Here is a 12,397-nt window from a genome sequence, read left to right on the forward strand (position 1 = left end):
CATTAGTAAAGCTTCAGGAGGACATGTGAAGTGAATTTAGATGTTGCTGATTGGGTAGATGTGGACAGGTGGATCAGATGGCTCAGGATTCAAGGTGGGGAAGAGAGGGGAAATGTTCTAAAAGAGCGGAAATCCAAGTAGAAGAGGATGGATGGGGGTACATGGATGTCCTTAAGAAGAGCCTTAGTGAAGTGTTGAAAAGTCATGAAAGCATTTTAACAATACTGACACGCACCACATAATGACATTTTAATGGACAATGGACCGCATATACCATGTTGGTCCCGTAAGAGTATAATGGAGCTGAAAATTTTCTATTGCCTAGTAATGCAGTAGCTGTTCTGTGTAGCGGAACACATTACTCACGTGTTTGTGGTGATGCTGGTGTAACAAACCTACAGCACTACCAGTCCTATAAAAGCACAGCACAAATAATCATAGTAGTAGACTATCCCACCTAGGTTTGTGGAATTGTGCTCTATGATGTTTGCACGAGGACAAAATTGCCTAACGCTGCATTTCTCAGAACATATTCCCATTGTTAAATGGTGCGTGGCTGTAACACCAAATTTGAAATTTTATTTCAATGAAAAACTTTATTTGTATTGAAATATTATTTTAAATTTGGTCTCCATGCTAGTTAACTTCATGTTTCAGCTGGCTAAAACTTTGGCCCTAAAATGACAAAGAAGAAAAAGCAATTATTCCATGTTGGCACTGAACCCCTGGGTCACAAGTCTGAGAATTGACTTAGTCAGTCATGACTTGCCCAAGCAAGACTGGGCTGACTCACTTGTGGACCGTTTTATTAATAATGGTTATTCAGATAACAGACAGGGAATACTTCTCAGAAGATGATGTGTCCAGAAACCAGCTTTAATGTGCCCTGAGTAGCCCCTGAATGTTGGGGCAAGAATGTCCATGGGAATAGGGTATACCTCACCCTCTTGGTAGTTGTAGAAATAGATATGGCACCTACATTCATGCCTGTGTGGCTAGGTAGAATGAGAAGCTTCAATAACGGAGTGGAGGAAAATTTTAAATATTTAATATCTAACAAAAACATTCCTCTAAGACAGTGGTTCCCAACCTTGGCTGCACATTAGAATCTCCTGGGAATCTTTTTAAAATTCTGATTTCTGGGCCTCATCCTCCGGAGGTGATTCTAATGTGCAGCCACGGTTGAGAACCACTGCTCTAAGAAGAAGGCCTCTGGTAACTTCTCTAACCATTTAGCCACTTTGAATGAATGGCCTACTGCCCTAAACACGCCTGGGGAAGCCTTGGGGCCTCTGGTCATGACTTAATCCCTTTTCAGAGAATGGAAAAGCAGAGAGCAGCAGGACAGATCATTATAAACAACCCCAGGAGTCAATAGCCAAGGACCCGGTCCAGATCACAGGCCGGGAGAGGCCAGCAGATGAAGAGAGCACAAAGGAGACATCCGGCCAGGACCACACTGAGCTTTGAGTTATTGTGGAAGAAAGCTGGTCTCTGTTGACTCCACTTGGGCCACTTTTTGTCTACATCGGCTGACAAAACTTGGGTTTTGTTTGTGTATTGTTCTACATTGTCTATCACTTGGGGTGTTAGTCATAGAAATATTATTAGCAGGATGCATGAGGTGATTAAGTTCTTCTCTGGAGATTTTATCAGTTTAATCCACATGGTCTTTTCTCTTCCTCTCTTTCCTTCTTTTTTCTCTTCTCATCCCATCCCTTCTGTTTCTCCCTTCCTTCCCCATAAATATAATAAAGGTATTTGTCCTTCAAAAGCTGGTAACTCTAACTACACATCCAAAGTAATGAAGTTAAAATGATAAGTTTTGGGTGTAAGAATAATGGCAAACTGTAACATTTAATATATGGTTTAAGTGAATGATCACTGTTTTGATTGTGTAAGCTGTAACTCCATCACAGTTTATGGGTATGCACCCCCCAAAATAGAACTCATTTATTTATACATTTTGTACATTTACTACAGTACTAATTGAATTAAAGTTCTAATATTTCCCATACCCCAGTGGGTCAACTTGTGTAATTTTGGGGATGCATGAATCGCATCCTCTCACCCAACCACACTAATTCCACATAATGGTTTGGTTATTAACTAGTTTAAAGAAAGACATCTTTAGTTATTCTCTTAACTCTAATCACAGGAAAGGAAATAATCTATACGTTTCAGAATTTAATCTTTATTGTCACTATTGTGCTTTCTGAGTCTACCCTCTATTTCATCAAACCAATAAATAAGATTTCAAGAAACATTATGAGGTGGAATAGGGGACTGCTGGGAGGTAGTGCAGGGCAAGAAGTCAGGGACAGAGGAGAGCTCTAATTTTACTTTAATTAATTTTACTTTTTATTGTGTATCTACTATGTGCCAGGCACAAGGGACATCAAGCTGTAGCACAAATGATCTCTCTCATTAAGTTGCTTATAAAAGTCTAATTAACTTAGAGAAATTTACGTTTTTGGAGGAAAGAGCCACATAAGCCCAACTATGCAAGCATTAGGTTCATCCAGACAAGAGGGAACAAATGGGTAGAAACAGAAAAGCTATTTCGCTGATTAATGAATACTAGTTGAATACCCCATTCTGCGCCAGGCTCATTTATATATGTTACCTCATTTAAATATTCTCAAGAATTCTATGTAATTCATATTGCTATGAAGGAGGACATGGAAGCTCACATAGGTGAAAAGTCTGTACAAGATCAACAGCTGGTAAGCGATAGAGCTAGGATTCTAACCTGATCCAAATTATTACCAGTTATGGAGTGTGTGTTTTTTTTATGAGCCAGGCAGTGATACATGCTTTATTTATATTATCCCATCAAGTTTCCAGAACAACGAAGTCCTATATTTTGCCCAGTTTACAGATAAGGAAGTTGGGACTTGGAGAGTTGCTTATAGTGTACAACTACTAAGTGGCACCTCTCCTTGATTGTGGTTCTCTTGATGATGGGACAAGAAGATGTCAGACCAAGCAGCCAAGGAGTGACAGTGAGTTCCAGTGGCTTAAATGCGAATCACTCGCTTATAGGCTTATTGATACCAATAGCGATATAGCGTATATGCAAATAGCTGGGTATGCTTTATGTTCAGCATGGTTTTGTTTTTTTTATCTTATCCATAGGTCATGAGCATTACATCTTCCCAAGAAACTTCTGGGTGTTAAGGCCCAATTTAAGAACAATGGCAAGAGATCGACTGTGTCTGACATAAATCCTACTGATTCTACTTTCCATCTCAGCCCAGCACTGGTGCCCTGGCTGACAGACACCCCTAGACTGGATCTCCCTGTGCCTCTTTGGAAGGGTGATATTAATAGGATTTATTTCCAGTCTATTCCTGAAACTTGCCATCCCTGTTCATCCTCATTGTCCTCCCTGTAGTCTTCTGAGTCATCTCACCTGAAGGTCTTAGAGCTCTGCTTCATTTCAGTAGCTGCAGGCCACCACCTGGGCAAGTAATGCTTTTATTCTCCCCTGATCTCATAAAATCAGACGTGTGACTCAGTTATAATCTGCAGGGAGACAAAGTTATACTCATATATGTCCAGGCAAGGAGTTAGTCACACAAACAGTGCGGGTTGCTAAGCAACGTAATACACACTTCCTGAGTTGCTCTCAGTGTTGGTGATGGATGGGGGATTCCAAGCCAAAAAGCCGAGGATGTAGTACAGTGAAGTACAGAAAGGTCATACATGGTCTCTCTTTTGCTTCAACCCCAAATTCTCCTTTTTTCCTTTCAATAACCCTTTGGATTGACTTCACACTTTGAAATCAGGAGGGAAATAATAAGACGGAAGAATGGAGAGGGCAGTGATCCTTTTTAATGCTGGGATCATCCCCTTTTTCTGAGCTTGCTCTTCCAGCTCCTCTAGGTCCTATAAACATCACATAAGAGAACTGCAGCCCTGGCCGATTTGGCTCAGTGGATAGAGCCTGCAGACTGAAGGGTCCCAGGTTCGATTCCAGTCAAGGGCATGTACCTCGGTTGCGGGCACATTCCCAGTAGGGGGTGTGCAGGAGGCAGCTGGTCGATGTTTCTCTCTCATCGATGTTTCTAGCTCTCTATCCCTCTCCCTTCATCTCTGTAAAAAATTAATAAAATATATTTTTTTAAAAAAAGAACTGCAGAGCCTTCCAGGGGAGTCTTTTGGTCTAAGTCAGCCAGAATCAACCCCCAAGCTTAACCCAGGAACCCTGAATGAGCCACTCTCCTACACGCTTGCAAACTATGTATTAATTCCCTATGACTGTCCTAGCAAAGTATCAGAAAATGTGTGGACTCAACAGCAATGTATTCTTTTAGGTCATGAGTCTGCAATCAGCATCACTGGGCCGAAATCAAAGCGGTGGTGGGGCCCTGCTCCCCGCTGAGACCGGAGGAGAAGTTGTTCCCTGCCTCTTCTGGCTTCCAGCTTCCGGTGGCTGCCATCATTCCTCGGCATCGGCTTGTGATTGCATCACTCTGTTCTCTGCCCTGTGGTCCCATTGTCTTCTCCTCCTCGGTATGTACCAAATTTCCCTCTGCATCCCTTTCATAAGGATATACGTGCATGCATTTGCATACAGTTCATTCAGATAATCTGGGCTAAAATTCCCATCTCAAAATTCTTAACTTCATCGCATCTGCAAAGCGCCCTCTCCCCGCCTTTCTCCATAAACTAGTACATTGCGTTCGCAGGGGCCAGGTTTGGGGTTGGGGATATCTTTGGGCTCCATTTTCCAACCTACTACAGTATCCTCAACTGACCCCCCTGCAGCTCTGGTAGTCAGTTCACTTACCTATTTCCCTTCCTGGACTGTGAACTCTTGGAACGCAGAAGCCATTGGTCTTGCCCATTTTTATTCCTGGTGCTAAGCTTCTGGCGGGCAGGCATACGGAGACATTTGTCGAATGAAACAACAGACAAGTGAAATCTAAGATATAATCATGATTGCATCTTTCTTTCAGCACAAGGTTTGACATTTTAAAATTTGGGGGCAATTTTTCTCTCGCAGTAAACATGCAGATCTCTGTTTAATGGAGTTTATCTTGCTTTCAAACCTCTAAGGTGCTCCTTACTATAAGACCCGATCAGCAGACGTGCAGCCCGGGCATCCCCATCCAGCGCCCAGGCAGACATTGCTAATTGATCATGACTCTTTCCTCAGAAGTGCAAACACTGCCTTAGGATCCTTGACACATCGTTCAGGGCAGCTGCTCCCAAAGGAGTGAAGTTGCCCTCAGGATAAAATTTCTCATGTTGTTATAGCCAGAGATAGAAGGCCAACCTCTCACTTAACCGCTTTCTCATTATTTTCCATGTTAATTCTCTATTTCAGCTAGGATGAAACATACCACTTTTAAGTTCATAAAGTTATCTCTCTCCTACCCAGGTGCTAGCCCTTCTGCAGGTTCCAATGCAAGTCTCACTTCAGATAGGAGAGAATTTTCTTTAACCTTGACATGTGGAACCTTTCCTGGTCATGTTGCCAAATGCAATTGGTTTTCTCCCCAGATCTCCAATATGATCAGTACCTACTGACCCCGGTAAAGTCCCTTTTCTGACTCAGACATACTGACTTTTCATTTATTATCTCTCCCCAAATACAGTCTGTGGAACCCTTCCCTTCTTTTCTGCGTTTCTCAGAGGACACCTGCCAGGAGTCTCCATCGATTGTCAAGGGATGCGGATGCCGCCCCACCTACATCATGTCTGGTCAGAGAGCTGTCGCAGGCGTGTCTGGTCCCGACCACCTGGAACCTGAACTCTGCTTCTGGGCCAAGTTGGAAGGATCCACAGCTTCTGACCTTTACGTTCTCAACAAGGTAATTCCAATGCCAAGTGGATGATAACCCTACAAACAGCCCGGTCACCAATCAATACACTCCCTCCTTCCCTTTGGCATGGAGAATACAGCAGATGCTTCTCCTCAATGTTTCTTGCTCCAGTTAACCTTGGAGAAATGACTGTGCAAATGATCAAGCTGTTGTCTTTCTTCAGAGTTATGGGTTCTAGTTGTCAGATATATAATATTAAGTAGCCATAGAGAATAATGTACCATCTTTCATACAGGAAGATATGCCTAAAGTGGGACAGAGCCTCTAATCCTGCTTTATGACACAGTACTTTTTGATGGTACAGGGTAAGCATTTTTTAATCACTGAAGCCTGCTCCAGTTTGGATGTAGTTATTCTTTTCTTTTTGGTAATGGTTGCAATTTCTGGGGTTGGTTCTGATAGCCTATTTGTAATGACCATAGATGACAGTATGGTCAGACTTTGCTGGAAATGGCTCTTAGGGCTGGTGTGGTACTCGAGGCTGTAAGAACTCTCATTCATCGTCGTAGTTAAGTGTGTATTCCTTCAAACCTTTGGAAGTAAAATTAGGGTCGTGAGAGGCACAACATGTCCTTCTCATGTGAGTGTGGAAGACATCACGAGGGCCTTAGATCACAGAGCTGCTCTCTGGCTGCTGTGTTTGGAGCAGCCTCATCTGATGTCCACAGATGGTCAGCCCTGGTCAGTCTGCCCTAACCCCAGACAGCCGCCTCCCTTTCTTTCTATTTCCAGCTTGCGTCTCTATATCTTTGGACCAAGAGCCCAGAGGTCATGAATCCACTTTCTTTCTTCTTTCACATCAACTACAAGTAAAGCAACCCATGGAAAAAGACCTTTCACATTTTTGCATGTCGTTCGGAAAATCCTTTACACTTTTTATCATTGGAAGAGTGAAGGAATGTTCTTTTGTATTGAGTTCTAAAGTTTTGTTTTTGACCTTGGCTCAAAATTCACCTGCCATCTCACATCAAATCCCCATGAGACTAACTTCTCTGCATCAAGGAGGAACATCACATTAAAAATGGAAATATTGTCCACAGACATCCAAAGGAGTAGGAACGTAACCAACCCAGCTCCGGGGACCTCTGTTTTCTCTTGCTCCTCTTTTGGGGGCAGTGTTGATGAGGAGTCAAATAATAAAATGGAGATACCCAGGGGATCAGAGAAAGGCAGGAGCAAACCTGGGCTTCAGTAACACAGCAGGACAAGACTCCTTCCATGTCTGGCCTAATAAGACAGGATTGTGCTAAAGGCTATTTGGTCCCCGCCCCACCCAATGTCCCTGTGGAAAGGGAAGTGAGGGGCTGCGTCCCTCTGAATGCCTGGCATTCTGCTCTGGGTCGAAGCCTCACATGAACGTGTTCTGCTCAAGGCTTGGAGGCAGGCAGGTCACACCGATGATGATTGTTTATGAGCAATAATGAATGACCTTCATTTGAAAAGAAGCTATTTGGCTTCTCCCCGCCAGTCCGTGGTTTCAGGAAGGCAAGAATGTTCTCAGAGAAAGGACTTTCTAGCAAACGTTGGATTCATAAAGGATGAAGCCCCAGCAAAAGATGAGACCTTGTGAAGGCACGGCTATCATTGACAGCTATCATATCCATGTGAGAGAGACACATCGATTGGTTGCCTCCTGCACGTGCCTCGACTGGGTCTGGGGATCGAGCCTGCAACCGAGATACATGCCCTTGACCGGAATTGAACCCAGGACCCTTCGGTCCGAGAGCTAATGCTCTAAACACTGATTCAAATTGTCTAGGGCAGTCCTTGCCCTTTTAATACAAATCACCATGGTCATTCTGGGCTATACTGTCCCTTCTCTATTTGCACCTTTATCCATTCCTTGGGGTTACACTGTAGGAATAGGTGAGGGGGGAGAATATTTTCTGTCTTGTTCTATAAGGGTTGGAGGTGGGTTGTGTTCTGGTCCCTCACAGCTTTGACGAAGCTTCCAGGGGCCAGGCATCAGTGCTGCCTGGCTCACGTCCAGTTGAAGGAGGGATAGAAGCCGTCCCTCTTCTTGCCTCCTCTCCCTTCGCTTGCTGCCAACCCAGGCTCCTCTCCCCAATCGCAGGTCAGAGCCACCTTCTGGGTAAAGACCTAGAAACAAGTCAGCTGCCTGAAGGACGTTGATTCTTTCATCACTTAACTGTTATTCCCTTACCCCAATAGACTAGCTCTCCTCCTTTTCTGGACATGGCTGAACTGTGCCGAGTGTCTCTTGTAATTCAGACTATTACATGCTGGGCACGGAGCAGAGCAGCTCAGCAGCTCAAGAATTTTAGTGTCTCTGATCTTCACTTTGCTCGTGACCTGGGTGCTCAGCCCTGTCTGCATAGAACCTCAGGATCTCAGGGAGAGACTTGGAAGGGTCCTGAGAGCCTGTCTTCTTCAACACTCTCAGTTTCAGACGAGGAAACAGAAATACCAAGAGTGAAGTGTCTTTCCATTATTGTCACTATTTTAGCTCCCTATGTGTGTGTATCTCTGTGTGTGTATGTGTGTGTGGTGTATGTGTGACTGTATCAGGCTGTGTGACAAACAGAAGGAGAGAAGTAAAAGGGAGTGTATTCCACAGAAAGCTGAGAGCAGAAAAGGAAACCGGAACACAATAGCATTTGGAATGGAAGCAAATTCCCAGACTGTCTCTGTTGCCCTGGTCATTTGGGCCAAAGGAATGGTATTCATACCCCAAAGGGAATATTAACATGCAGGACCAGTATTAGGTGGGTGACATGTTAGAGTTTTAAGGAAGCAAAAGATTCTGGATAACTTCTGGAAACCACACATCCAACACAGTCCTGGCACCCAGCAGGGGCTGACTAAATGGACTCACGTGAGATTCTAACAAGTAGGCATGCTCCACAGTGTCAAGACAACCTTGCAAAGTGTGTGAAAACCTAAGGGGCCGCGATTTCTGCATTTGTTTTGCAGGTCTCTGTGGGTGCCAGCCCAGGTCATGAAGGCCGCCCTTTCTTCTCCTGTCCCTCCTGCCTTTGAAGTTTTCCATCAGTGAAGAGAGTGTATGTGTCTACCGCCAGCAAATCCAGATGAACTCGGGTCTACAGTCAAGACATTCTGAGCGCTCTCTTCGTAGTAATCCTTCCTGGGAAATGGAACTCAAAGGAACAGAAAGCGAAGACAGGTCTGATGTCTCATTTCTGTTTAACCTTAGCAACTAGTAGTGCCTGGTTTCCTGCAGTTCTGAGTTCTCTCAGCCCCGACCACCAAGCAAAGTTTTCACGGCACCTGCGAGATTTATCCCAGCGCCTCCGACAGGGCCTTTCCCGGGTGCTTCTGAGTCTGCGCACCCTTGGGCAGAGCGTCCCTTGGGGGTGGGATGCCCCATAGCCCTCACTTCCCTCGGGAGATGTTCTGTGCTCAGGGAACATGACTCATCAGCTCCAGGAAAGTCCTGGCATGCTCCCTGCACAATGAAAGAAAATTAATGGCTCAGGAGTTGTGTTTGGTGAAGGAGAAGGACACGAGCAAGGAGAGCAAGGTTTCTGGCTGGAAACACCTGCTGCTCCATGGAGAGATCGGGCCCTGGCTGGGCCGAGTCCTACACAGAATCGGTTTGCACGGGGTCTCCTGTGCTCCTCCGTCTCATTGAACTCGAGTCTCTGGATCTGAGTCGGGTGCTCTGGACTTTTATGCTTCCGCTGGGCTTCTCGCCTCAGCCTGTCTTCCTCAAAATGCTCTTGTGGATTTGTTTCCTCTCTTTCTCATCAAATCATCAACCTTGTCTCGGCTAGCGTTGAGGAGGAGAGTAGCTGGTTATACCCAGCCCCCTGCAGCCTTACAAGGGCTGTGCTAGGAGGAGGTGATGATCATTCATTCACTCATTTATTTATTTTTCCAAACAGTGACTATGAAGATATTAATCATGAGAACCCACTGTGTACTAGATTCTAACGGCAAGCAAGTAATACCTTCTCTTTACCCGGATGGCGCTTACAAGAAGATCTGTTTGGGGGGCAGGACAGACAATTAAACAGGCAATAATAACAGCGGGTGAAAGAGGAGGGGCAGTGTGCTTTGGCGCATTGGAGAGGGACATCTAATTGCTTATGGGCGGAGTTAGGGCTCGTGAATTCAGAAGGGGAAATTCTGTTGGTGGGATTCCAGGCAATGCAACAGACTACCCTGGGAGAGGCCAATGCTACCGGCCATGGGCTCCAGTCCCAGCCTTGTTCCTAGCTAACTGAGTGGCTTTAGCAAGTCAGTTTACTTCTTGACTTTGTTTTCCTTCTCAGTCCAAGAGCATTGGCCTCGATGGTCTCTAAGGTCCCTATGAACTTTAATAAATTTGGTAGGGTCTGGCTGTCTCTGATGTTTCTTAGGAGGCTGATACTTTGTAAATTTTATTTTTAACTTTATTGAGGAATAATTGAAAAAATATAATTGTATATATTCCAAGTGTGCAATATGATGACATATATATATATATATATATATATATATATATATATATATGATTACAAAGATCCAGATAATTAGCACGTACATCACGTGATAAAGTTACTTTTATTTTTGTGAGAATGCTTAAGATCTACTTTCAAGTAAACAATACCATATTAACTATAGTAACTGTGCTATGCATTAGATCCTCAAAAGTTATTCTTATAACTGAACATTTGTGCCCCATTCCCCTCTCCCCTCAGCCCCTGCTTCCCTCAGCAGACACCGCCTCAGGACACGGGCCAAGCCTGGACTCTAGGCCAGAGCTTACTCTCCCAGGGAGGTGCGGTGGTATCTGTAACTCCACTGCAGCCTCGGGTAGGAGCATGGCTGCATGTAGGCCTCACTGACATTGGGGTGGCCTTGGCCCAGACTTCTCTCACATCAGCATTCCAACCCCATCCCTGCGTGTCTTCTTCCAAGACAAATCTTTCTTCTTAGTGTACAATGTGTTAAATTAGTAGCATCCAGTGAAATCGACCGTTGGGAAGACGCCCCTGGGGTAGCCTGTAGCTTCCATGTCAGTAGGTCCATGTGGACCCCAGTTTGATAAATCCAGAGGTAATAAATTTTGGTTAATATACATGGCAGAATTCACTGAAAAGCTTTTCAAAAATGGAGGGATTCCAAGAGAAATGGTGAACCCCACAGATTTCTAGGTTCCCAGCTCCTTGGATGGAGGTAGTGGCAGAAAGTGTGGTAATGGTGGCAGGGGCGGGACTATATCTGGATGGAAAGAGTGAGGGGATGGCCAGTCCTGGACTAGGATGTGAGGGCCTGTGTCACAGAGCCCCAGATCCTGATGTAACAGGAGTTGGCACTCAGAGGCCCAGTGCTGGGGTGGGAGGGCGTGGCATGCTGGGAAGGCCTGTTTGGTTGTATTTTGTGTGTGTGTGTGTGCAGTGCACATCTGGGTTTAATCAGCTGTCAAGTGGTTCATAAATACTAAAATGCCCACAGAAGATGTCTTTGGTTTACCAGTTTACAGCTGGGTGAGAGGTGTGTGTGTGTGTTTTGCCACCCATGGCATTGAATCATAGGGGGTTTGTTTCTCATGCCAGAGATTAGCTGGAAGTTGGCTTTTCAAGGGATAACATTTTTTTTGTTTTGTTTTTTGTTTTACTTTGAATCAAGCGGTTCTTTTCAAACAAGTACCTCCTCAGGGTCAGTGTTTCTCTCCTCTGGCCAAGGAACAACTCCTCCCAGGCTCCTGACAGGCCCCTCCTGTAAGTGCTGGCACCCTTTCCGTTGTCAGTCAGCCTGTCCCTTGCCTATCTGATTCCTTTCAGCCTCCCCATCCTAGTTCACAGGCCCACGGCGGCCCCAGCTATTCTCCTTACCTGCCCGGTTTGCATGTACTCTGCCAAGCATCACCTGCCAGTACCAGGATGGGCCGTGACAAAGATGAAGAAGCCTTTGTGTGGCTGGCCATCCAGCAGCAGGAGGAGATAGCTAGGGTTCTCGTACAGCCTTCACCAGCGCACAGCTTACCCTGTGAATACGGCTTCCCGTTCCCTGTCCTGGTTTGTACATGCATTCCTTCCTGCCCCTGAACCTGCTCAGGGCATGATGTTTTACCTCAGTGTGAAGATGCACTTGGTCTATCAATGGACTGTGATGTTGGTGTAGAAATCCGAGTGGGATCTGGAACTAGGAAAGGGAAGGTTTGAGACAAAAGTAGCCTTTGGGGCTCTGCTGGTATCTCCTTGGCCACCATTTCCATTTATGCCTGTCCTACTTCCAGCTGCCAACACCCCATCTCTTTGCCTGAGGACTGCTGTTGGCTGCCAAGGCTCACTTTCCCCACTTACCAGGCAGGCTGAAAACTCCAGGGCAGTAATGTCTTTAGGAAACGGAGAGGAAAGAGTGAACATCAGTGAGTTCTGGTATAACTCAAGTGGTCTGTCATATATCTGTAATGGGAGTCTCTGAAAGAGGATGGGACAGAAATATATTTGGAAAAAATGGCTGCATCCTAGTTCATTATATTAATGAACTATAATTTACTTAATCAGTTTCTGTTGTTGGGCATTTCGGTTCTTTCCAATTTTATAGTATTAGAAACAGAACTCTAATGAACATTTTTACAAACAAAAGTTTTT

Source organism: Myotis lucifugus, unplaced genomic scaffold (assembly GCF_000147115.1).
Source record: "Myotis lucifugus unplaced genomic scaffold, Myoluc2.0 scaffold_673, whole genome shotgun sequence".
Taxonomy (NCBI): Eukaryota; Metazoa; Chordata; class Mammalia; order Chiroptera; family Vespertilionidae; genus Myotis; species Myotis lucifugus.